General features: G+C 38.3%; 1 protein-coding gene across 10 annotated transcripts in view; it reads right to left on the bottom strand.

The window, feature by feature from the left end:
- LOC135221971 (cyclin-dependent kinase 14-like) overlaps positions 1–12,500 on the bottom strand; it is a 237,740-nt gene that overhangs the window by 208,206 nt on the left and 17,034 nt on the right. The gene's annotated exons all lie outside the window — the stretch shown is intronic.

Raw genomic sequence — 12,500 nt, 5'->3', positions numbered from 1 at the left:
ATCCCATCAACGTTCTTCACCCTCCCCTCCCCATTAAAACATAACTTATGTTGTCCGTTCCACCACAATCTCATAAAGAGAGGAAAAAATGGGTGTCATTCTTTCTGGGGAATATTAGTCATGCTAACGACATCAGGAGAAAAAGTCTTTATGGACAAAACCCGTCAGAAGCGTGGCATCAGTAAATTCAGAGAAAACACACACACCGACATACACACGAAAATCTACAACACCTGCCACACTAATCACTACTGCCTTTTCGTTCAGTACCCTCGGGCTGAAGAGGTAGTATTCGGTACCCACTCTTATCAGTTAATTGATCTGGGTATTAACCCCCCTATCTGTCAGCGTTCTGGTCTGCCTCAGGTGCCCCATTCACTTGCTTTACGCCCGTTGGTGGTTATATAACCAAAGTTCCCATACCTTGGGCACTGCCACAATCTCTGCACCGTTGCTTTCACAATCGTGAGTTTGAGATCCTTCGCAAAACAAAACATATTTCCTTTTATTATTGTGAAATGTTATGAATTACTCTATTTATTCATTGTTTCTATTTAATGGTTATTTAAATCTAAATATATTTATTCCTACTGAATGTATTTATTTATTACAATGGAAGAATATATAAATACATTCAAAAGGAATATCATTCATCTTTCTTAGATCTTTATTCCTATTTTACATTGGATCACTTCATTCTGTGGAAGTTGATTTAATTTCATCATCTTTTTAATTTACTTTTAAAAAATGAGGCTCAAACTAGTACCAGTCAGGTATTTGTACAACTGTCCATGACAATTAGATAACATGACCATGAGAGAGAACGTTGCCGTTGTGTCAAAATTAAAAATTTTCACTGATAATCCCATGAAAATTTGGTGTTAGTCACTCGAGCCATTTACTACTTTCAGCCCTTTCTTTATCTTTTTTTTAAATGGCGTCTGAGACAAATCTCTGATATTCTCTCCTCCTCAGCGAAAAGTTAAGTATATCTTAGTTTTACCAGACCACTGAGCTGATTAACAGCTCTCCTAGGGCTGGCCCGAAGGATTCGATATTTTTACGTGGCTAAGAACCAACTGGTCACCTAGCAACCAGACCTACAGCTGATTGTGGGATCCGTACCACATTATATCAAGAAATTAATTTCTATCACCAGAAATAAATTCCTCTGATTCCGCCTTCAATGGCACAAGATGACAAACCGATGGATATGGCGTCTTTATTTCAAACTTCAGATAAAACACCGGGACTCTAGAGGTCAACAAAATTCCAGCAAGACGACCGAACAGAACCCGGTTTTATTCCCTTCAACTTGCCACTGGAAAGTAGCGCACAAAAAAGAATAGAATAGAACATTAGGCCAAAGGCCAAGCACTGGGACCTCTGAGGTCATTCAGCGCTGAGGGGAAATTAACCGTAAGAAGGTTTGAAAGGCGTCACAGACAGAAATTGTTACAGTTGCAACATCAACCAATTGTTCGGAGAGGATGGAAAGTCAGATGGAAGAAAGAGAATATGAACGGAAGTACAGTAAAAGTAAAGAAAGAGGTTGCAGGCAGGGGCCGAATGCTGCTAAGACCCTAAGTATTGCTAACAATGCACCGCATGAGGTGCACTGACGGTGCTACCCGCCTGCGGGGAGTACACAACAAGGATATTAACTACCGAGTGAACAGTAAAAATCCACAATTACGCAAAGAGCAACGCTGTGTTTTTCAAAAGACAACAATGATTAAAAATGGGAGCTTCTCACCGTCAGCACGACGGTCCTCCTTTAAGCCAGATATATATATATATATATATATATATACTATATATATAGTATATATATATATATATATATATATTCTATATATATATATTATATATATTATATATACATATATATATAGATATATTATGATATATATATATATATATATATAAATATGATGGTTAATTTTACTTATTATTTCCAGTCACATTATAGTGAAGCACCACAGATAACTACTGGGTAATTGTGGATCAAAGTTGACTGACTAATAACTTTATCCCTGACGGATTTTCTATTCATATGACCCAAGACATCAGAGCAGAAATTGATTGAAGATCAATATTTACAGCAAAGGACACTTCCAACTTGATCGTTTGCCATTTGTTAAGAGAATCAGTCTTCGAAGACAAGTTCAGTAAAGATAAGATGTTTTAAAGACCTATGCAATCTTTGAACAACGAGTGGGTTCCGGACTTGGCTATCAGTCTGGTAGCCGGAGTTCACTTCCCGCGACACCGAATCAGAGAATTTATTTCTGGTGATTAGAAATTCATTTCTCTATATAATGTGGTTCGGATCCCACAATAAACTGTAGGGCTTGTTGCCAAGAAACCAGCTGGTTTTTAGTCAAGTGAAAACAAAATCTAATCCTTCGGGCCAGCCCAAGGAGAGCTGTTAATCAGCTCAGTGGTCTGGTTAAACTAAGATATACTTTTTTCATGAACGACATACAAGTTGCATATTTAGTATATTTCAAAATGTGACGTTACTTTTCATACTACATCGGGTGTCTTGAATGCTCATCATGGTCTGAGAGCAATTTACAATGAGCCGAATAAACGGTTTTTGTTATTTTAATTAAAGGAATATAAATTAGAGGACAAAACCGGAGCCAAGCTTATTGCAATAAAAACCCACATGAACCGCTACAGCAGATCCGCACTGACCTTTTCACAAACCAACGAGACAGCTCTATGGACACACTAAGGCTGCTTTATTAATCAATTTCTATATACAGCCACACTAAGGCTGCTTTATTAATCAATTTCTATATACAGCCTAACACAAAACTAATAAGGTAAAATAACGAATGGCCGGCCTCTACCATAGCGCGACCACCTTTCAGAAGAAGTACTTTAACACGTCCTGTAACCCAGGATAGACATTAGTCAAGAGCCAGTGTCCGTCGAAGCAACACCTCGTGACCTCGACTTTCCTCTCGAAGTAAAGTTTTTCTCCCAATTCAAAATGAAGATTATAATTTCCGATTTTCTGGAAGGTGGTCGCGCTGTGGTAGAGGCCGGCCATTCGGTATTTTATCCTAAATCATAAGTCAGACATACTACCACATAGTATAAGTCAGAAATACTACCACATCTAAAACACTTGCTTTCTGAAACGTGTATAACCGAAAAATCTCAGAAGTTTTTCCTACTTCTAACCTAAGGTGTGCGTCCACACTACAATAACACTTGTCATAAGACATGCCGACAACTTATTGCATACACGTCACAAACAATCTGACAGACAAGTCAACGATCATAAAACGAGAAACGAACCATTGACCAATGCTGGATACTCCACGCTTGAAGCACCGGTCTCAACTACCAGTAAGTCATTCAATTGTATGCAACCTATTTGTGATGTCCTATTTGTGATGTATCAGTGATGAGTTACCGATATCCAATATTATATACAGAAAAAAAAAACGCTAAAATATCAAGTAAAGCTCATAAAGTTGGTATCAGAAATGTCATTTCATAAAAGCTTTAAAAATGTTTCTTCGTTGATTTCAGATTAGGGAGAAAAAAGGTATTATCCACAAAAGCTTTGAGTAAATATTATTAATAAGAAGCTGGGCGTCTAAAATATCTATTTACACTATGTAAAAAAATAATATATATATATATATATATATATTATATATATATATATATACCATTTATATATTAGGCTGTTCACACACATGCGGTGGTTTTAATATTTAATATATTTAATATTTTAATACTTTGAATAGGTGCAACTACTATTGCAACATGGGAGTAGTTTTCCTCCCAAACAGAACAGTTAAAGTTCAGAATTCCTGTGTATATGTAGATGCAGATAACATCAACTGAAAACTCAGAAAACTCTGATCAGGTACAGAACATAACTGCATGGTGTGCTGGGCAAAAGCACAAAAAAAAAAAATTAACAACTAGTTACGACGACGCACAATGGATATCAAATTACATTTAATGAAACTGAACAAACATCGCCGTTAAATTTAGTCATTCAGTCTGACAGATAATGGATAACAGATCTCCAGCTATGACACTCCCAACATAAGATTCATAGATTCAGACATAGTTTCCAGATTAAAAGACCAACTGGAGGGGAAAGAAGGACCTCCTGTGACCACTGCAACACCCTACAGGTGTTCTCTTTCGACAGCCATACTATAGTAGATTCACATCACGGGTGCATCTGATGTTTAGGCCAGTCCCTTACGACGCTCCTGATTGGCTGTTGATAAGCCAATCACGGGGCTGGAAACTCTCAGTCTCTCTCAAGAGTTCACATAGGCAGGATGTATGTTGCACCTCTTCTGAGTGATACAACATCCCTCAGAAGAGGTGGAACATACATCCCGCCAATATGAGCTCTCCCGAGAGACAGAGTTTCCAGCTCTGTGATTGGCTTACCAACAGCCAAACAGGAGCGTCGTAAGGGACTGGCCTAAACATCAGATGCACGGGTGATGTGAATCTACTATAGCTAGCTACATCTTCGGGAGTGAAACCAAACCCAACGGAAACCGACAGAAATTTGGCAAGGTTATCCGAAGGAGTAATCAAATGAGCAACGTTGCTCTGAAGGTTAAAAGTACCATTAACGACTTGTTAGCACAAGCAAAATGAGGACTGTCAAGTGAAATCTTGAATGTTAAGCGGTAACAAGAAATTAAAAACGATGTTGCAATCACGTATAATTAATTTTACTGTTGCCACTCTCATTCATCCCTGCGTTCATCGGTCAGATTCAGGTTTGTCCCAGAATCCATCAGCTTCCAGCATTTTCAGAAATACTTCTTACGTGATTCATTTTCAAGCATTCTGTGGTTACTGTTTCAAGAGATGATCTTTTACGAATCAGTACAAAGTCATGAAAGAAAGTAGAGTCGCCTCAGTGCATTCTCACAAACCTGAAAACTTTTGTTATGACTCAAACGAAGTTAGGCGTCATGCGCCTGAAATCTGTTATCTAGCGTCAACGTGACTCACGCTATGTGGCACTTTGTTTCTGTATATTACAGCGACTATTCGGTGAAACTTTACAGGAGAAACTAGCTTTAGTATTTCACCATGTAAAGCGTCGCTAGACTATATAAAATAGAAAATAGTAAGTGTAAAGTAAAATAAAAAATAAAAAAAAACTGCGAAAGCCACACACAGGCGTTATATAACGACTTTCTCATCCGAGCTGGCTACACTGGTTTTGAAGAGCATAGCAATTCTACTGGACGGACATGTCCATAGTGATCAAAAGAGCAATAAAACACGAAAACAACACTGAATAGAGGACTAAAATATGTGCACTGTACAACAGAATACAATACAGTATAGAATTTAGGCCCAAGGCCAAACGCTGGGACCTTTCAGGTCATTCAGCCCTGAAAGGGATATTGGTGGAATGAAGGTTTGAGCGGTGTAACAGGAGGAAAATCTCGCCGTTGCATTATGAAACAATTGTTAGAGCAGTGAAAAGTCAGCTGGAAAAAAGGGAATATGAACGGACGTATAGGAAAAGGAATGAATTAATGGCGTTAATGCTACGGTCGAAGAGGCGCTGCAAAGGCCCTTCAACAATGCCTACAGTGCACCGTGTGAGGTGCATTCACGGCACTATCCCCCGATGGGAAACATTAATTAAGATATACAATAAAGCAGATCTAAGCAGGACTGACGCGGACACGAATTAAAACCTGGTGGCTGAGCCTGTTACGTAATACTTACCTGTTGTAAAAGATGTTTCGAAGGTTGAAAAACTTGCGGTAGGTGTGGTGGGAAGCAAGACTGATGTTTACAATTAAAATGGTGTTTCAAGAGCACAGGCATTGCTAAGCCTAAGCCACCGGAATGTTGCGAATCGAACTTAACGTACATCAACTGAATTTACGTCCTTGAAAAGAATACAGAAGCCATCGCTGCTCAAGAATCATTTGTAGGGAGGACACTAGCATAGCAGTGAGAAAGAGCAAGCTATGGACTTCCTTAGACCGAGGATACGAGGAAGACTAATCCGTATGAATCACTGGAGGTTTTTATGGAAAAAAGAATCCAAAACTTTTTTTAGGAGACTAACTCTCCTCAAGTAAAACAAAGCATTACTTTGAGGAACAAAAGTGCAGTAATCCTCCACGGATTAAAAACACCATAAGTACAGGCTAGGAATAACTCCGGAGGTCACCCCCTCCACAACAGGCCGAGCCGCGGAATTTTTCAGTCTAGAGGTAGGTATGCAGGAGAGAGAGCGGCGAAGACATATGTCTCAATAAACAATGTTTTGTTGTCTATACACGCTGCTGAGAGATCAGGGTTTCAAAAACGAGCAAGAATCTATACAGATATTAAGGAGATAGCATATGTATTAGCCAGCGACACGATTTGTCATAGACCTATAAGTATCTAGGCTACTTGGCGGATAGTGAAGGTGAGTTACAAATAAGTAAAAAACACGCCGAAGGAGCTTTCTGTACCGCGTAAAATGCTCCATGAAACTTTCAGCCACGGCCCGGTGGTGGCCTGCGCTCTTGATAACTATATCGGTGCCAGACGCATGATCATGGCTAACTTTAAACTTAAAAACTTTTAAGGCTAAAGGGCTGCAATTTGATATGTTTGATGATTAGAGGGTGGATGATCAACATGCCAATTTGCAGCCCTCTGGCCTCGGTAGTTTTGAAGATGTGAGGGCGGAGAGAAAGAGTGTGGACTGACAGACAAAGCCATCTCAATAGTTTTCTTTTACAGAAAACTGAAAAGGAAGATAAAAATATCAAGCATTTAAAGACAAGTAATTCGAGGCTGCTTTGTATCACTCATTATCACGACGTCACATTAACATTCTGACATTACTCATGGCTCATAAGTATGTTATGACAGACGCCGTTTCTGTGATTCCTCGAAATCTGAACCTTGTACTAGCGTTGAAGTCAGTTTGTTTTCATAGATTCTTGCACTTCATTATACTGGTATAAACATAAGGCGAAGCATATTTCAATGACACCTCACTATATATACATATATTATACACACACACACACACACACATATATATATATACATATATATAATATATATATAAATATAAATATATATATCATACACAGTAAATAGATATGTATATATAAATATATATGTATGTCTATATACATAATTTATATATATTGTATGTATGAGTTTATAATCACATTAACATGTGATTTCTTATCACAACCACCACAAGAAGAAAAATATGAGCGGGTACCCGTGCGTCGTGACCGGTGTCGACTTTGTAACAAACAGACAGAGAAACAGACAGACAGGTGGTTAGAAAGACAGATAGAAAGATATAAATATGAATAAAAAAGAGCCAACAACTAAAATAAGCTAAAAAAAATAAAATAAAAATATAAATTTCGACTGCCGATACTTCAGACCTCATCACTGATGAACGTAAGCTAAGTATTGAATCAGCAGTAACATGGAATATGGGGTGGAATGAATGACGCCTTTAATTAGTTATTAACTCCCAGGATCACCGGAGTATAAACAACCATCCAAATGTGACTCCGTGAGCTCGAAGACTTTCGCATATGAAGTATATATACAGGTCATAATATTAATTGGGCCAAGATGCTATTTCAAAATTAGTTCCCTGTACAAGGAATGACTGGGTTCCGCCTTCAATCTGACTGAGGACACGAATTTATCAGGATTCAGGAGCTCACTGGAAATCTACTTACGCAGACGCGTTCATTTCCAGACCTATTCTCGAGCTAGTGTTTCTGCGGATATGCCAACCAGACTCCATCAAGGCAGAGCACTAAAGTATACAAAAATCGTCGATTCTTTGAAGCCCTTCGACACAGGACAACACTCATATCTAATCATAAAGTCGTTATTCCACACCTGTACAGTCCTTATGAATACTACTCTTGTCACCTACCGTTGCTGCTGGTCTTCACAAGTGATCAGGACTGACGTATTGTCAGTTTGTGCGTTAGATTTATTCGCCGATACTTTTAGTTCCTATAATATTATTATAACAGAATAAAAGACCCACCCACACACACATATTTATGTGTATATATATAATATATAATATATATATATATATATATATATATGCATATACATGTATATATACATATATATACATTTACATATTACGTATTCATATTTTCATATACATTAATTTGTGTGTGTTTGTGTATGGTAAAAGGGGAAAGAAACTAAGATTTTTTCCCCTCTTTCCATCATACAAGTTATTCCTCTTTGGAGGGATTGGTACCAGAAGACGGCAGCCTTCTGGCTTTTCTGCAAGTCCCTAGATGCTGATATCTATTCAAAATCTAAGGATTTAGCAAGCGTGAACCAAATGATGTACCTTTCAGCCGCAGCACCCAATTGGCTGACTGCATCTTCTAACGTCTGGTCCAGTTCAAGCACTAGAAGTTTTAGGCCTGAAGTAGTACCTCGCCAATATTGCGATAAAATACTTCAACGGGCCCATACTGCAGAAGGGGTGGCAGTGGAGGGAAGGGTAAGGACAAAATTTTTCTCGTCAAATTTGATTCAGGGGTTAGTCTGTCACCAAGCGACAGGAAGGAAATGACCTGAAGCACCATGAGACAACCCTTAAGCCCATCTTTACCACAAAGGAATCACTCTCAAAGTTCACAACAGATATTGTGGCCAATACCAAAAACGTCACATATGCACATTACTATTCCTGCGCCTTCTCTCTGAATCCCATTAGCAATCCCACTGGGACAGTAAGGGTTGTGTGAACTGATACAATCTGACTAAATCTGGTCTGCCTAGTCATACAGGAAAACAAAGTAAGCAACTTTTTTTTTTTAGGGAAAAATACTGGGAAAAGACAGCATTACTCACACCAATTACTATCCGTAACATCTTATCCTGAGAAGGGCTTGATAAGCTCTATGCCTATAAGGACTAAATGTGAGTTTCTAGCTCGGATTGAAGCCCCTAAGGACGGAATGACAAGTATACTGAGGGTCCTCTAACTTTCAATCACACTTCAAGCACTGTGGACATCTCGGATGCTATCATAAGAACATGGGTGGAATAGGTCTGGATGATAGAGGAGACGAGTGGAAGTATCCTGGAAAATGCAGTGAATTCCAGAACCCACCTTCAAGCAGAATGCCAAGCTTCACAAGACAACAAGAACAACTTGTAAGCACAGCCCCAGTGAAACAGCTGACTTGTTTCCCAACCTTTTTTAGTTGTGACCGACCATAATTGTAATAATAAATCCAGCCATTTCATGTTACAGTTATACTTGCAAATTGTTTATGAGCTTTCGTTATTATATTTCAGTTTATATTTACTAACACAATCAATTTCAATACATTTGAAATGGGATTGAAAACCGTCACTATGTGCCCAGGAGAATCTTTACCTTGTCCTACTAAAGTAAATCGGTTACATTACTCAAAATAAAAATGTGGCCAGCTGTGAATTATTGACATAACCTTCAATTTGGTTTGTTTGTATGGTGTTTTTACGTTGCGTGGAACCAGTGGTTATTCAGCAACGGGACCAACGGCTTTACGTGACTTCCGAACCACGTCGAGAGTGAACTTCTATCACCAGAAACACACATATCTAACATCTCAATGGAATGCCCGAGAATCAAACTTGTGGCCACCGAGGTGGTACGCCAACACCGACCCTAATTTGGGTCGCGACCCTGGGGTCGGGAACCACTGCCTTAGCTATACCAAGACAGGAATAAGCAAAAGAGGTAAGACAGGAAGAAAAGAAAGCGGAGAAAGGGAAAAGAGAAAGGGAAAGGCAGAAAAGGAAGTACTACAATGCAAGATGTGGTGCGGGAGAGTCCCACGCCACCCTCCAGTAATGCTTACCAACCCTCACACCAGAAAAACGACCTGCAAGATAACATCTCGACTACATTTTCGAGAAGAACATCATAGGTCAGGCCTCATCACAGTGGAATCGGCTGTACATTCTTGTCAGAATACTTTGTCACTGAAGAGGAGCAAACGCTGGAATACCTGGCAGCTGTATGCAGCTATATTTTCTCTAGTCTGTCTCCACCTGATTGGTGGAATCCAGCTTTTTCCCCCTACGTTGCTGAACTCCAACCGAGAGGTTTTTTAAGGACAGAATTTCCATGTGCAATGCCGGTGACTTCCAAGGCCAGAAGTCCTCCTCCAAGTTTGAGAATCGAAATTAAAGGCTGCATTAAAAGAGTGACCGGGATTGTCCGTCCAGTTACTTGACTACATAAGAAGTGCTAGTTAACTGTAGACTAAGAAAATACACGCTGCCAGATTATAGAATTCATATACATTGATAAAATTAACTATGTAAATCGCCAAACCTGTTGTCAATTACCCGAGGAGCTTCTGTCTTATAAAAAAAATAAATGTTTAAATTAAGGAGCAGCAAGCGTTAAAATACTGACCACTGTATTTCGGGTCTCAATCTCTACTATGTTCTCCATGTTGGTCTTGCTTACCACAATGAACCCTTTCAGGCTCTTCCAATAAATAAACTTTGCATCATTTCGATTTCATTCATATTTCAGACTCCTCTGATGCTATAGTAGAATCACATCACCCGCGCATCTAATGTCTAGACCAGTCCCTTACGACGCTCCGGACTGGCTGTTGATAAGCCAATCACAGGGCTGGAAACTCTCAGTCTCTCTCAAGAGTTCACATAGATAGGATGTATGTTTCACCTCTCCTGAAAGACGTATCCCTCTGGAGAAAAGGGAACATAGATCCTACCCATGTGAACTCTCTCGAGAGTCAGAGTTTCCAGCTCCGCGATTGGCTTATCAACAGCCAATCAGGAGCGTCGTAAGGGACTGGCCTAGACATCAAATGCACGGTTGATGTGAATCTACTATATTACGTGTCATTTAAAAATGAAGTTACACCATAAATTCACTGAACATTGCACATCAGAGCCAGAACAGAGGAACTCGTTTGTCACAGGTGCAAGAAAAGTGAATGGTACTACAGCGTTCTTGGGAGGCCTCAACACGCAGCTTATGAGCTGTTTCTCTAGGTATGGGAAGGAGCTAATATTATGGAAGTTTGCTACACTGATTAATCAGTCATGAAATGCATTAATATGGCGGTGTAGGCTGTGGTCATTATTGTCAGGGGAAATGAATAAACAATATATATATAATATACACACACACACACACACATATATATATATATATATATATATATATATATATATATATATATATACATATTTCTGTACATATGTATGTGTGTATATTACATATATGCATATATGCACACTTATATATACTATATATATATATATATATATATATATATATATATATATATATATTATATATATATATATATATATATATATATATATATATATATATAAAGGTATAAGCCACGAAGGAAAGATAAACAACGGGGTTTCTGCAAGATCTTCCGACTCAACGTCCTTTACTTAGCAAACAAACTGACTTACTTGAGAAACTTAGAGTACAAGGAAAGGTCTTTTAAGTGACAGATAGGGATTATAAGGAGATTAGTACCTAGGATCCAACACACCTGGAGAATGAGTAACCTTTCCAAGTAAGCATAAACATAAAGATTAAGTCCAATTGCTCAGACACAGGGACAAGACAATTAAAGGATTATTTAATTTTTCTTATGTATTCAATTTCTTGATCCAAATATTGGGGACTGACAATGCATAAATAAAGCCCACAAAAAGTTTTATAGTGTAACACGGAGAAAGAAAATTCTAAGAACATTCTCAGTTTGCCTTCTTTTAACGGTTTTGAAACCATTAAATCATTGTTAAAATCCTTTAAGGTCAACCTTGTTTTTCCCTATAATAACACACTAAAAGGAATGTTAATAAAAAATGGCCCAAGGGAGAGCAACAACATAATATATAAAATTCCATGTATGGACTGCCCCTCCTTTTATCTCCGACAGTCGAGCAAGGGCTTAGAAGTAAGATTAAAACAGCATAAATATTCTGTCAAAACTGGGCAAACATCTAATGCAGTATTCATTCATTTAAGTGAAAACAACCACCGGATAAATTGGACTGGTAGTTCAGTAATTTCGAGATCAAAAGATGTCTTATCACGAAATCTTGTAGAATCTGCCATTATACAACTTACTTCCCTCTGTAATTTTAATATTAGTCATGGCCTGTTTCATTTAGACCCGTGTATTTGTAACATATTTAAGAATGACCTCAAAGATATAATTACAGACTTAAATATAAATTAGTTGCCTCATAGATATTATCTTTGTATATGTATGTTTAATATGTTTTGTGAATAATTTTTTTTTACCAAAGATCTGAATGTGGTCAGCTGCCACCCTGTATAATCCTTTAATTGTCTTGTCCCTGTGTCTGAGCAGTTGGACTTAATCTTTTTGTTCTTAAATTGTACCCATGTTTATGCTTGTTTGGAAAGGTTACCCATTCTCCAGGTGTGATGG

This window comes from Macrobrachium nipponense, chromosome 3 (assembly GCF_015104395.2).
Source record: "Macrobrachium nipponense isolate FS-2020 chromosome 3, ASM1510439v2, whole genome shotgun sequence".
NCBI lineage: Eukaryota > Metazoa > Arthropoda > Malacostraca > Decapoda > Palaemonidae > Macrobrachium > Macrobrachium nipponense.
Note: the sequence above shows the minus strand (reverse complement) of the source record. Positions and strands in the feature narration are given on the sequence as shown.